The sequence below is a fragment of the Saimiri boliviensis genome, chromosome 5 (assembly GCF_048565385.1).
Source record: "Saimiri boliviensis isolate mSaiBol1 chromosome 5, mSaiBol1.pri, whole genome shotgun sequence".
Classification (NCBI taxonomy): Eukaryota; Metazoa; Chordata; class Mammalia; order Primates; family Cebidae; genus Saimiri; species Saimiri boliviensis.
In genome coordinates this window covers 151,854,452-151,867,276 of record NC_133453.1, presented here as the reverse complement: position 1 = coordinate 151,867,276, position 12,825 = coordinate 151,854,452, and positions in this window count along the sequence as shown.

Sequence of the window (12,825 nt, the reverse complement as noted above, 5' to 3'; positions counted from 1 at the left end):
CACAGCTAAAACGGTCCCCGCTTTAAGTGCTTTAGCACTTAAAGCGGGGACCGTTTTAGCTGTGTATTCTGAAAAACATGTCTAGCATTCAAAGCATGGACAGTTTTAGCTGTGTATTTTCAAAAAGTTGTCTCTACCTGCCATAGCTCATGAAGTCAAAACGAGTGAGCTGTGTCCGCTTGAGTTGAGCATTCTTTTAGTAAGAAATTAAATACAACACCAAGCTGTGTTATTGTCAAAAATACAAATACAACACTTAGCTGTATCTTGGAATATAATACAAATACACTCCCAATCTGTGATATTTTCAAAAATACAAATAAAACCCTTAGCTGTATCTTGGAAAATAATACAAATACACCCCCAATCTGTGTTATTTTCAAAAACACAAATACGACCCTTAGCTGTATCTTGGAATATAATACAAATACAACCCCGAGCTGTGTTATTTTCAAAAATTCAAATACAACACTTAGCTGTATCTTGGAAAATAATGCAAATACACACCCAATCTGTGTTATTTTCAAAAACACAAATACAACCCTTAGCGTTATCTTGGAAAATAATGAAAATATACCCCCAAGCTGTGTTATTTTCAAAAATACAAATACAACCCTTAGCTGTGTCTTTGAATATAATACAAATACACCCCTAAGATCTGTTATTTTCAAAAATACAAGTACAACCCTTAGCTGTAACTTTGAAAATAATACAAATACAACCCCAAGCTGTGTTATTGTCAAAAATACAAATACAACCCTTAGCGGTATCTTTGAAAATAACACAAATACACACTCAAGCTGTGTTACTGTCAAAAATACAAATACAACCCTTAGCTGTATCTTTGAAAATAACCCAAATACACCCAGAAGCTGTTTTATTTTCAAAAATACAAATACAACTCTTAGCTGTATCTTGAAAAATAATACAAATACCCCCCAAACCTCTGTTATTGTCAAAAATACAAACACAATCCATAACTGTATCTTTGAAACTAATACAAATACACCCCCAAGCTGTGTTATTTTCAAAAATACAAATACAACCCTTAGCTGTATATTGGAAAATAATACAAATACACCCCCAAGCTGTGTTATTTTCCAAAACACAAATACAACCCATAGATGTATCTTGAGAAATAACACAAATACACCCCCAAGCTGTGTTATTTTCAAAAATACCAATAAAATCCTTAGCTGTATCTTGGAAAATAATGCAAATACACTCACAAGCTCTGTTATTTTCAAAAATACAAATACAACCCATAGCTCTTTCTTGGAAAATAATACAAATAACCCCCCCAAGCTGAATTATTTTCAAAAATACAAATACACCCCTTAGCTGTATATTGGAAAATAATACAAATACACCCAGAAGTTGTGTCATTTTCATAAATACAAATAGAAACCTTAGCTGTATCTTGTAAAATAATTCAAATACACACCCAAGCTGTGTTATTCTCAAAAATTCAAATACAACCCTTAGATGTATTTTGAAAATAATTCAAATACAATCCAAAGCTGTGTTACTGTCAAAAATACAATTACAACCCTTAGCTGTATCTTTGAAAATAGCACAAATACACCCACAATCTGTGTTATTGTCAAAAATACAAACACAACCCTTAGCTCTATCTTGTAAAATAATACAAATAACCCTCCAAGCTCTGTGATTGTTAAAAATACAAACACAACCCATAACTGTAATTTTGAAAATAATACAAATACACCCCATAGCTGTGTTATTTTCAAAAATACAAATACATCCCTTAGCTGTATTACACCCACAATCTGTGTAATTTTCAAAAATAACAATAAAACCCCTAGCTCTATCGTGGAAAATAATGCAAATACAACCCTAAGCTGTGTTACTTTCAAAAATACAAATACAACTCTGAGCTGTATCTTGGAAAATAACACAAATACAACCACAAGCTGTGTTATTTTCAAAAATACAAATACAATCCTTTCCTGTATCTTTGAAAATAATGCAAATACAACCCAAGCTGAGTTATTGTCAAAAATACAAATACAACCCTTAGCTGTATCTTTGAAAATAATACAAATACACCCCCAAGCCGCGTTATTGTGAAAAATACAAATACAACCCTTAGTTGTATCTTTGAAAATAATACAAATACACCCCCATGCTGTGTTATTTTCAAAAATACAAATACAACCCTTAGCTATATCTTTGAAAATAATACAAATAGAAGCCCAAGCTGTGTTATTTCCAAAAATACAAATACAACCCTTAGCTGTATCTTGGATAATAATACAAATACAACACCAAGCTGTGTTATTTTCAAAAATACAGAACTTAGCCGTAATTCAGAAAATAAGACAAATACACCCCAATCTGTGTTAATTTCAAAAATACAAATACAACCCTTAGCTGTACCTTGGAAAATAATACAAATACAACCCCAAGCTGTGTTATTTTCAAAAATACCAATACAATCCTTAGCTGTATCTTGCAAAATACTACAAAAATCCCCCCAAGCTCTGTGATTGTCAAAAATACAAATACAACCCATAACTATATTTTTGAAAATAATACAAAAACACACCAAATCTGTGTTATTTTCAAAACTGCAAATACAACCCTCAGCTGTATCTTGGAAAATAATAGAAATACACCACCAAGCCGTGTTATTTTCCAAAATACAAGTACAGCCATTAGCTGTATCTTGGAAAAAAACACAAATACACCCCCAAGCTGTGTAATTTTCAAAAATACCAATACAACCCTTAGCTGTGTCTTGGAAAATAATCCAAATACAACCGCAAGCTATGTTATTTTCAAAAATACAAATACAACCCTTAGTTGTACCTTGATAAATAATACAAATACACCCCCAAGATGTGTTATTTTCAAAAAGACAAATACAACCCTTAGCTGTATCTTTGAAAATAATACAAATACACCCCAATCTGAGTTACTGTCAAAAATACAAATACAATCCTTAGCTATATCTTTGAAAATAATACAAAAACACTCCCAAGCTGCGTTATTGTGAAAAATACAAATAAAACCCTTAGTTTTATCTTTGAAAATAATACAAATACACCCCAATGCTGTGTTATTTTCAAAAACACAAATACAACCCTTAGCTCTATCTTTGAAAATAATACAAATACAACCTCAAGTTGTGTTATTTTCAAAAATACAAACCAAACCCTTAGCTGTATCTTGGAAAATAATACAAATACACCCCCCCAGCTGTGTTATTGTCAAAAATACAAACACAACACTTAGCTCTATCTTGGAAAGTAATACAAATACACCACCAAGCCGTCTTATTTACAAAAATACAAATACAAACGTTAGCTGTATCTTGGAAAGTAATACAAATACACCCCAAAGCTGTGTTATTTTCAAAAATACATATACAACTCTTAGCTGTATCTTGGAAAGTAATACAAATACACCCCAAAGCTGTGTTATTGTCAAAAATACAGATGTAATTCATAGCGTTATCTTGGAAAATAATACAAATACACCCCCAAGCTGTGTTATTTGCAAAAATACAAATAGAACCCTTAGCTGTATCTTGGAAAATAATGGAAATACAGCCACAAGCTGTGTTGTTTTCAAAAATACAAATACAAACCTTAGCTGTATCTTGGAAAATAATACAAATACAACCCCAAGCTGTGTTATTTTCAAAAATACAAATACGAACCTTAGCTCTATCTTGGAATATAATACAATTACATCCACAAGCCGTGTTATTTTCCAAAATACAAGTACAACCATTAGCTGTATCTTGGAGAAAAACACAAATACACCTACAGGCTGTGTTATTTTCAAAAAGACAAATACAACCCTTAGCTGTATCTTGGAAAATAATACAAATACATCCCCAAGCTGTATTATTTTCAGAAATACAAATACAACCCTTATCTCTATCTTGGAAAATAATACAGATACATCCCCAAGCTGTGTTATTGTCAAAAATACAAATACAACACTTAGCTGTATCTTTGAAAATAATACAAATACACCGCCAAGCTGCATTATTTTCAAAAATACAAATACAACCCTTAGCTGTATCTTGGAAAATAACAGAAATACACCGCCAAGCTGTGTTATTTTCAAAAATACAAATACAACCCTTAGCTGTATCTTGGAAAATAATACAAATAAACCCCCAAGCTGTGTTATTTTCGAGAATACAAATAAAACCCTTAGCTGTATCTTGGAAAATAATACAAATTCACCCACATGCTGTGTTATTTTCAAAAATACAAATAAAACCCTTAGCTGTATCTTGGAAAATAATACAAATACACCCCCAAGCTGTGTTATTTTCAAGAATACATATACAACACTTAGGTTTATCTTCGAAACTAATACAAATACACACACAAGATGTGTTATTTTCAAAAATAAAAGTACAACCCGTAGATGTATATTGGAAAACAATAAAAATACACCCCCAAGCTGTGTTATTCTCCAAAATACAAATAAAACCCTTAGCTGTATTTTGAAAATAATTCAAATACAAGCCCAAGCTGTGTTATTGTCAAAAACACAAAAACAACCCTTAGTTGTTTGTCTGAAAATAACACAACTACACCCACAAGCTCTGTTATTTTCAAGAAGACAAATACAACCCTTAGCTGTATCTTGGAAAATAATACAAATACACCCCCAAGCTGTGTTATATTCAAGAATACAAATACAACCCTTAGCTGTATCTTGGAAAATAATACAAATACACCCCCAAGCTGTGTTATTTTCAAGAATACAAATACAACCCTTAGCTGTATCTCGGAAAATAATACAAATAGACCAACGAGCTCTGTTATTTTCAAAAATACAAATACAACCCTTAGCTGTATCTCGGAAAATAATACAAATACACCACCAGACTGTGTTATTTTCAAAAATACAAATAAAACCCTTAGCTATATCTTTGAAAGTAATACAAATACAACCCCAAGCTGTGTTATTTTCAAAAATACAAATAAAGCCCTTAGCTGTATCTCGGAAAATAATACAAATACACCCCCAAGCTGTGTTATTGTCAAAAATACAAATACAACCCTTAGCTGTATCTCGGAAAATAATACAAATACAGCCCCAAGCTGTGATATTATCAAAAATACAAACACAACCCTTAGCTCTATCTGGGAAAATAATACAAATACACCCCCAAGTGCTTTTGTTTTAAAAAATACACATACAACACTTAGCTGTATCTCGGAAAATATTACAAATTCAACCCCAAGCGGTGTTGTTTTCAAAAATACAAATACAACCCTTAGCTGTATCTCGGAAAGTAATACAAATACACCCCCAAGCTGTGTTATTTACAAAAATGCAAATACAACCCTTAGCTGTATCTTGGAAAATAATACAAATACACCCTCAAGCTCTGTTATTGTCAAAAATACAAATACAACACTTAGCTGTATCTTGGAAAGTAATACAAATACACTCCCAAGCTGTGTTATTTCAAAAATACAAATACAACCCTTAGCTGTATCTTGGAAAATAATACAAATACACCCCCAAGCTGTGTTATTTTCAAAAATACAAAAATACAGAACTTAACCGTAATTCAGAAAATAAGACAAATAAAATACCAAGCTGTGTTAATTTCAAAAATACAAATACAACCCTTAGCTGTATCTCGGAAAATAATACAAATACACCCCCAGTCTGTGTTATTTTCAAAAATACAAATACAACCCTTAGCTGTATGTTGGAAAATAATAAAAATACAACCCCAAGATGTGTTATTGTCAAAAATACAAATACAAACCTTAGCCGTATATTGGAAAATAATACAAATACACCCCCAAGCTGTGTTATTGTCAAAAATACAAATACAACCCATAGCTGTATCTTGTAAAGTAATACAAATACAGTCCCAAGCTGTGTTATTATCAAAAATACAAAAAACCCTTAGCTGTATCTTGGAAAATAATACAAATACAAATACACCCCCAAGCTGTGTTATTGTCAAAAATACAAATACAACCCTAAGCTGTATCTTGGAAAGTAGTACAAATACACTCCAAAGCTGTGTTATTTTCAAAAATACAAAAAACCCTTAGCTGTATCTCGGAAAATAATACAAATACACCACCAAGCTGTTTAATTATCAAAAAACAAATACAACCCTTAGCTGTATCTTGGAAAATAATACAAATACAACCCGAAGATGTGTTATTTTCAAAAATACAAATACAAACCTCAGCTGTATTTCGGAAAATAATACAAATACACCCCCAAGCTGTGTTATTGTCAAAAATACAAATACAACCCTAAGCTGTATCTCGAAAAATAATACAAATACACCCCCAAGCTGTGTTATTTTCAAAAATACAAATACAACCCTTAGCTGTATCTAGGAAAATAATACAAATCACCTCCAAGCTTTGTTATTTCCAAAAATACAGATACAACCATTAGCTGTATCTCGGAAAATAATACAAATACACCCCCAAGCTGTGTTATTTTCAAAAATACAAATACAACCCTTAGCTCTATCGCAGAAAACAATACAAATACACCCACAAGCGGTGTTATTTTCAAAAATACAAGTACAACCGTTTGCTGTATGTCGGAAAATAATATAAATACACCCCCAAGCTGTGTTATTTTCAAAAATACAAACACAGCCCTTAGATGTATCTAGGAAAATAATACAAATACACCCCCAAGTGCTGTTATTTTCAAAAATGCAAATACAACCCTTAGCTGTATCTTGGAAAATAATACAAATAAACCCGCAAGCTGTGTTATTGTCAAAAATACAAATGCAACACCTAGCTGTATCTTTGTATATAATACAAATACACACCCAAGCTGTGTTATTGTCAAAAATACAAATACAACCCTTAGCTGTATCTTTGAAAATAATACAAATATACCCCCAATCTGTGTTATTTCTCAAAAATACAAATGCAACCCTTATCTGTATCTCGGAAAATAATACAAATACACCCGCAAGCTGTGTTATTGTCAAAAATACAAATACAACCATTAGCTGTAACTTGGAAAATAATACAAATACACACACAAGCTGTGTTGTTTTCAAAAATACAAATACAAACCTTAGCTGTATCTTGGAAAATAATACAAATACACCCCCAAGCTGTGTTATTGTCAAAAATACAAATACAACAATTACCTGTATCTTGGAAAATAATACAAATACACCCGCAAGCTGTGTTATTTCCAAAAATAAAAATACAACCCTTAGCATTATTTTGGAAAATAATACAAATACACCCCCAAGCTGTGTTATTGACGAAAATACAAATACAACCCTTAGAAGTATCCTGGAAAATAATACATATACACCCCCAATCTGTGTTATTTTCAAAACTACAAATACAACCCTTAGCTGCATCTTGGAAAATAAAACAAATACACACGAAAGCTGTGTTATTTTCAAAAATACAAATACAACCCTTAGTTGTATCTTGAAAAATAATACAAATACACACCCAAACTGTGTTATTTTCAAAAATACAAATACAACCCTTAGCAGTATCTTGGAAAATAATACAAATACACCCCCAAGCTGTGTTTTTTTCAAAAATACAAATACATCCCTTAGCTGTATCTTGGAAAATAATACATATACACCCGAAACTGTGTTATTTTCATAAATATAACACTTACCTTTATCTTGGAAAGTAATACATATACACCAAAAAGCTGAGTTATTTTCAAAAATACAAATAAAACCCTTAGCTCTACCTTGGCAAATAATACAAATACACAATCAATCTTTGTTATTTTAAAAAATACAAATAAAACTCTTAGCTGTATCTTCGAAAATAATACAAATACATCCCCACGCTGTGTTATTTTCGAAAATACAAATAAAACCCTTAGCCGTATCTTTGAAAATGATACAAATACTCCCACAAGCGGTGTTATTTTCAAAAATAAATATACAACCCTTTGCTGTATCTAGAAAAATGATAGAAATACACCCCCAAACTGTGTTATTTTCAAAAATACAAATACAACCCTTAGCAGTATCTTGTAAAATACTACAAATACACCCCCAAGGTGTGTTATTTTAAAAAATACAAATACAACACTTATCTCTATCTAGGAAAATAATACAAATACACCCCAAAGCTGTGTTATTTTCCAAAATACCAATACAACCCTTAGCTGTATCTTGGAAAATAATACAAATACATCCCCAAGCTGTGTTATTTTCAAAAATAAAAATACATCCCTTAGCTGTATATTGGAAAATAATACAAATACACCCCCAAGCTGTGTTATTTTCAAAAATACAAATACAACCCTTATTTGTATGTTGGAAAATAATACAAATACACCCACAAGTTGTGTTATTTTAAAAAATACAAATACAACCCTTAGCTATTTATTGAAAATAATTCAAATACAACCCCAAGCTGTGTTATTGTCAAAAATACAAATACAACCCTTAGCTGTATCTTGTAAAGTAATACAAATACACTCCGAAGCTGTGTTATTTTCAAAAATACAAATACAACCCTTAGCTGTATCTTGGAAAATAATACAAATACTCCCCCAAGCTGTGTTATTGTCAAAAATACAAATACAACCCTTAGCTGTATCTTGGAAAGTAATACAAATACACTCCAAAGCTGCGTTATTTTCAAAAATACAAATACAACCCTTAGCTGTATCTTTGAAAATAATACAAAGACACCCCCAAGCTGTGTTATTTTCAAAAATAAAAACAAACCGTAGCTGTATCTCGGAAAATAATACAAATACACCACCAAGCTGTTTAATATTCAAAAAAAAAAAATACAACCCTTAGCTGTATCTCGGAAAATAATATAAATACACCCCCAAGCTGTGTTATTTTCAAAAATACAAATACAACCCTTAGCTGTATCTAGAAAAATAATACAAATCACCTCCAATCTTTGTTATTTCCAAACATACAAATGCAACCCTTAGCTGTATCTTGGAAAATAATACAAATACAGCCCCAAGATTTTTTATTGTCAAAAATACAAATACATACCTTAGTTGTATCTTGGGAAATGATACAAATACACCCCCAAGATACGTTATTTTCTAAAATACAAATACAACCATTAGCTGTATCTTGGAAAATAATACAAATACACCACAAGCTCTGTTATTTTCAAAAATACAAATAAAACCCTTAGCTGTATCATGGAAAATAATACAAATACACCCTAAAGCTGTGCTATATTCAAAAACACAAATACAACCCTTAGCTGTAATTGGGAAAATAATGCAAATGCACACCCAAGCTGTGTTAATTTCAAAAACACACATACAAGCCTTAGCTGTATCTTGGAAAATAATACAAATACACCCCAAAGCTGGGTTATTTTCAAAACTAAAAATAAAACCCTTAGCTGTATCTTGGAAAATAATACAAATACACCCCCAAGCTGTGTTAGTGTAAAAAATATAAATACAACGAAAAGTTGTATCTTGGAAAATAATACAAATACACCCCCAAGCTGTGTTATTTTCAAAAACACAAATACAACACTTAGCTGTATCTTGGAAAATAATACAAATACACTCACAAAATGTTCTATTTTCAAAAATACAAATACAACCCTTAGCTGTATCTTGGAAAATAATACAAATACCCCCACAGGCTTTGTTATTGTCAAAAATACAAATACAACACTTAGCTGTATTTGTAAAATAATACAAATACACCTTCAAGCTGTGTTATTTTCAAAAATACAAATAAAACCCTTAGCTGTATCATGGAAAATAATACAAATACACCCTCAAGCTGTGCTATATTCAAAAACAAAAATACAACCCTTAGCTGTAATTGGGAAAATAATGCAAATGCACACCCAAGCTGTGTTAATTTCAAAAACACACATACAAGCCTTAGCTGTATCTTGGAAAATAATACAAATACACCCCAAAGCTGGGTTATTTTCAAAACTAAAAATAAAACCCTTAGCTGTATCTTGGAAAATAATACAAATACACCCCCAAGCTGTGTTAGTGTAAAAAATATAAATACAACGAAAAGATGTATCTTGGAAAATAATACAAATACACCACAAGCTGTGTTATTTTCAAAAATACAAATACAAACCTTAGCTATACCTTGGAAAATAATACAAATACCCCCACAGGCTTTGTTATTGTCAAAAATACAAATACAACACTTAACTGTATTTGTAAAATAATACAAATACACCTTCAAGCTGTGTTATTTTCAAAAATACAAATACAACCCTTAGCTGCATCTTGGAAAATAATACAAATACACCCCCTACCTGTGTTATTTTCAAAAATACAAATACAACCCTTAGCTATATCTTGGAAAATAATACAAATACAATCCCAAGGTGTGTTATTTTCAAAAATACAAATACAACCATTAGCTGTATCTTGGAAAATAATTCAATTACACCCCCAAGCTGTGTTATTGTCAAAAATACAAATACAACCCTTAGCTGTATCTTGGAAAATAATACAAATACACCCCCGGCTTTGTTTTTGTCAAAAATACAAATACAACCCTTAGCTGTATCTGTAAAATAATACAAATACACCTTCAAGCTGTGTTATTTTCAAAAATACAAATACAACTCTTGGCTGTATCTTGGAAAATAATGCAAATACACACCCAAGCTGTATTATTTTCAAAAACACAAATACAAGCCTTACCTGTATCTTGGAAAATAATACAAATACACCCCCAAGATGTGTTATTTTCAAAAATACAAATACAACCCTTAGCTTCATCTGGGAAAATAATACAAATACACACACAATCTGTGTTATTTTCAAAAATACAAATACAACCCTTAGCTGTATCTTGGAAAATCATACAAATACACCCCCAAGCTGTGTTATTTTCAAAAAAGCAAATACAACCCTAAGCTATACCTTGGAAAATAATACAAATACACCCCCAAGCTGTGTTATTTTCAAAAACACAAATACAACACTTAGCTGTATCTTGGAAAATAATACAAATACAAACCCAAGCTGTGTTATTTTCAAAAATACAAATACAAGCCTTAGCTGTATCTTGGAAAATAATTCAAATACACCACCGGCTTTGTTATTGTCAAGAATACAAATAAAATCCTTAGCTGTATCTTGTAAAATAATTCAAATACACTCCCAAGCTGTGTTTTTTTAAAAAACACAAATACAACCCTTAGCTATATCTCAGAAAATAATACATATACAACCCCAAGCTGTGTTATTTTCAAAAATACAAATACAACCCTTAGCTGTATCTTGGACAATAATACAAATACAACCGCAAGCTTTGTTATTTTCAAAAATACAAATACAACCCTAAGCTGTATCTTAGAAAATAATACAAATACACCCCCAAGCTGTGTTATTTTAAAAAACACAAATACAACCCTTAGCTGTATCTTGCAAAATAATACAAATACACTCACAAAATGTTCTATTTTCAAAAATACAAATACAACCCTTAGCTGTATCTTGGAAAATAATGCAAATGCACACCCAAGCTGTGTTATTTTAAAAAACACAAATACAAGTTTTAGCTGTATCTTGGAAAATAATACAAATACTCCCCAAAGCTGTGTTATTTTCAAAACTAAAAATACAACCCTTAGCTGTATTTTGGAAAATAATACAAATACACCCCCAAGCTGTGTTAGTGTAAAAAATACAAATGCAACCCAAAGATGTATCTTGGAAAGTAATACAAATATACCCCAAGCTGTGTTATTTTCAAAAATACAAATACAAACCTTAGCTATACCTTGGAAAATAATACAAATACACCCACAAGTTTTGTTATTGTCAAAAATACAAATACAACCCTTAGCTGTATCTGTAAAATAATACAAATACACCTTCAAGCTGTGTTATTTTCAAAAAGACAAATACAACCATTAGCTGTATCTTGGAAAATAACACAAACACACCCCCAATCTGTGTTATTTTCAAAAACACAAATAGAACCCTTAGCTGTATTTGGGCAAATAATACAAATACACTCCCAAGCTGGGTTATTTTCAAAAATATAAATACAACTCATAGCTGTATAGGGCAAAATAATACAAATACAATCCCAAGCTGTGTTATTTTCAAAAATACAAATATAACCCATAGCTTTGTCTTGGAAAATAATATAAATACACCCCCAAGCTGTGTTATTTTTAAAAATACAAATACAACCCTTAGCTGTATCTCAGAAAATAATACAAATACACCCACAAGCTGTGTTATTTTCAAAAATACAAATACAACCCTTAGCTGTATCTCGGAAAAAAATACAAATACTCTTCCAAGCAGTGTTATTTTCAAAAATACAAATACAACCCTTAGGTGTATCTCCGAAAATAATACAAATACACACCCAAGCTGTGTTATTTTAAAAATTACAAATAAAACCCTTAGCTGTATCCTGGAAAATAATAGAAATACACACCCAAGCTACGTTATTTTCAAAAATACAAATAAAATCCTTAGCTGTATCTCAGAAAATAATACAAATACAACCCCAAGCTGTGTTATTTTCAAAAATACCAAAACAACCCATAGCTGAATCTTGGAAAATAATTCAAATACACCACCGGCTTTGTTATTGTCAAAAATACAAATAAAACCCTTAGCTGTATCTTGTAAAATAATTCAAAAACAACCAGAAGCAGTGGTTTTTTGAAAAAAAAAAAAAAATACAACCCTTAGCTGTATCTCGGAAAATAATACAAATACATCCCCAAGCTGTGTTATTTTCAAAAACACAAATACAACCCTTATCTGTATTTGGAATATAATAAAAATACACCCCCAAGCTGTGTTATTTTAAAAAAGACAAATAAAACCCTTAGCTGTATC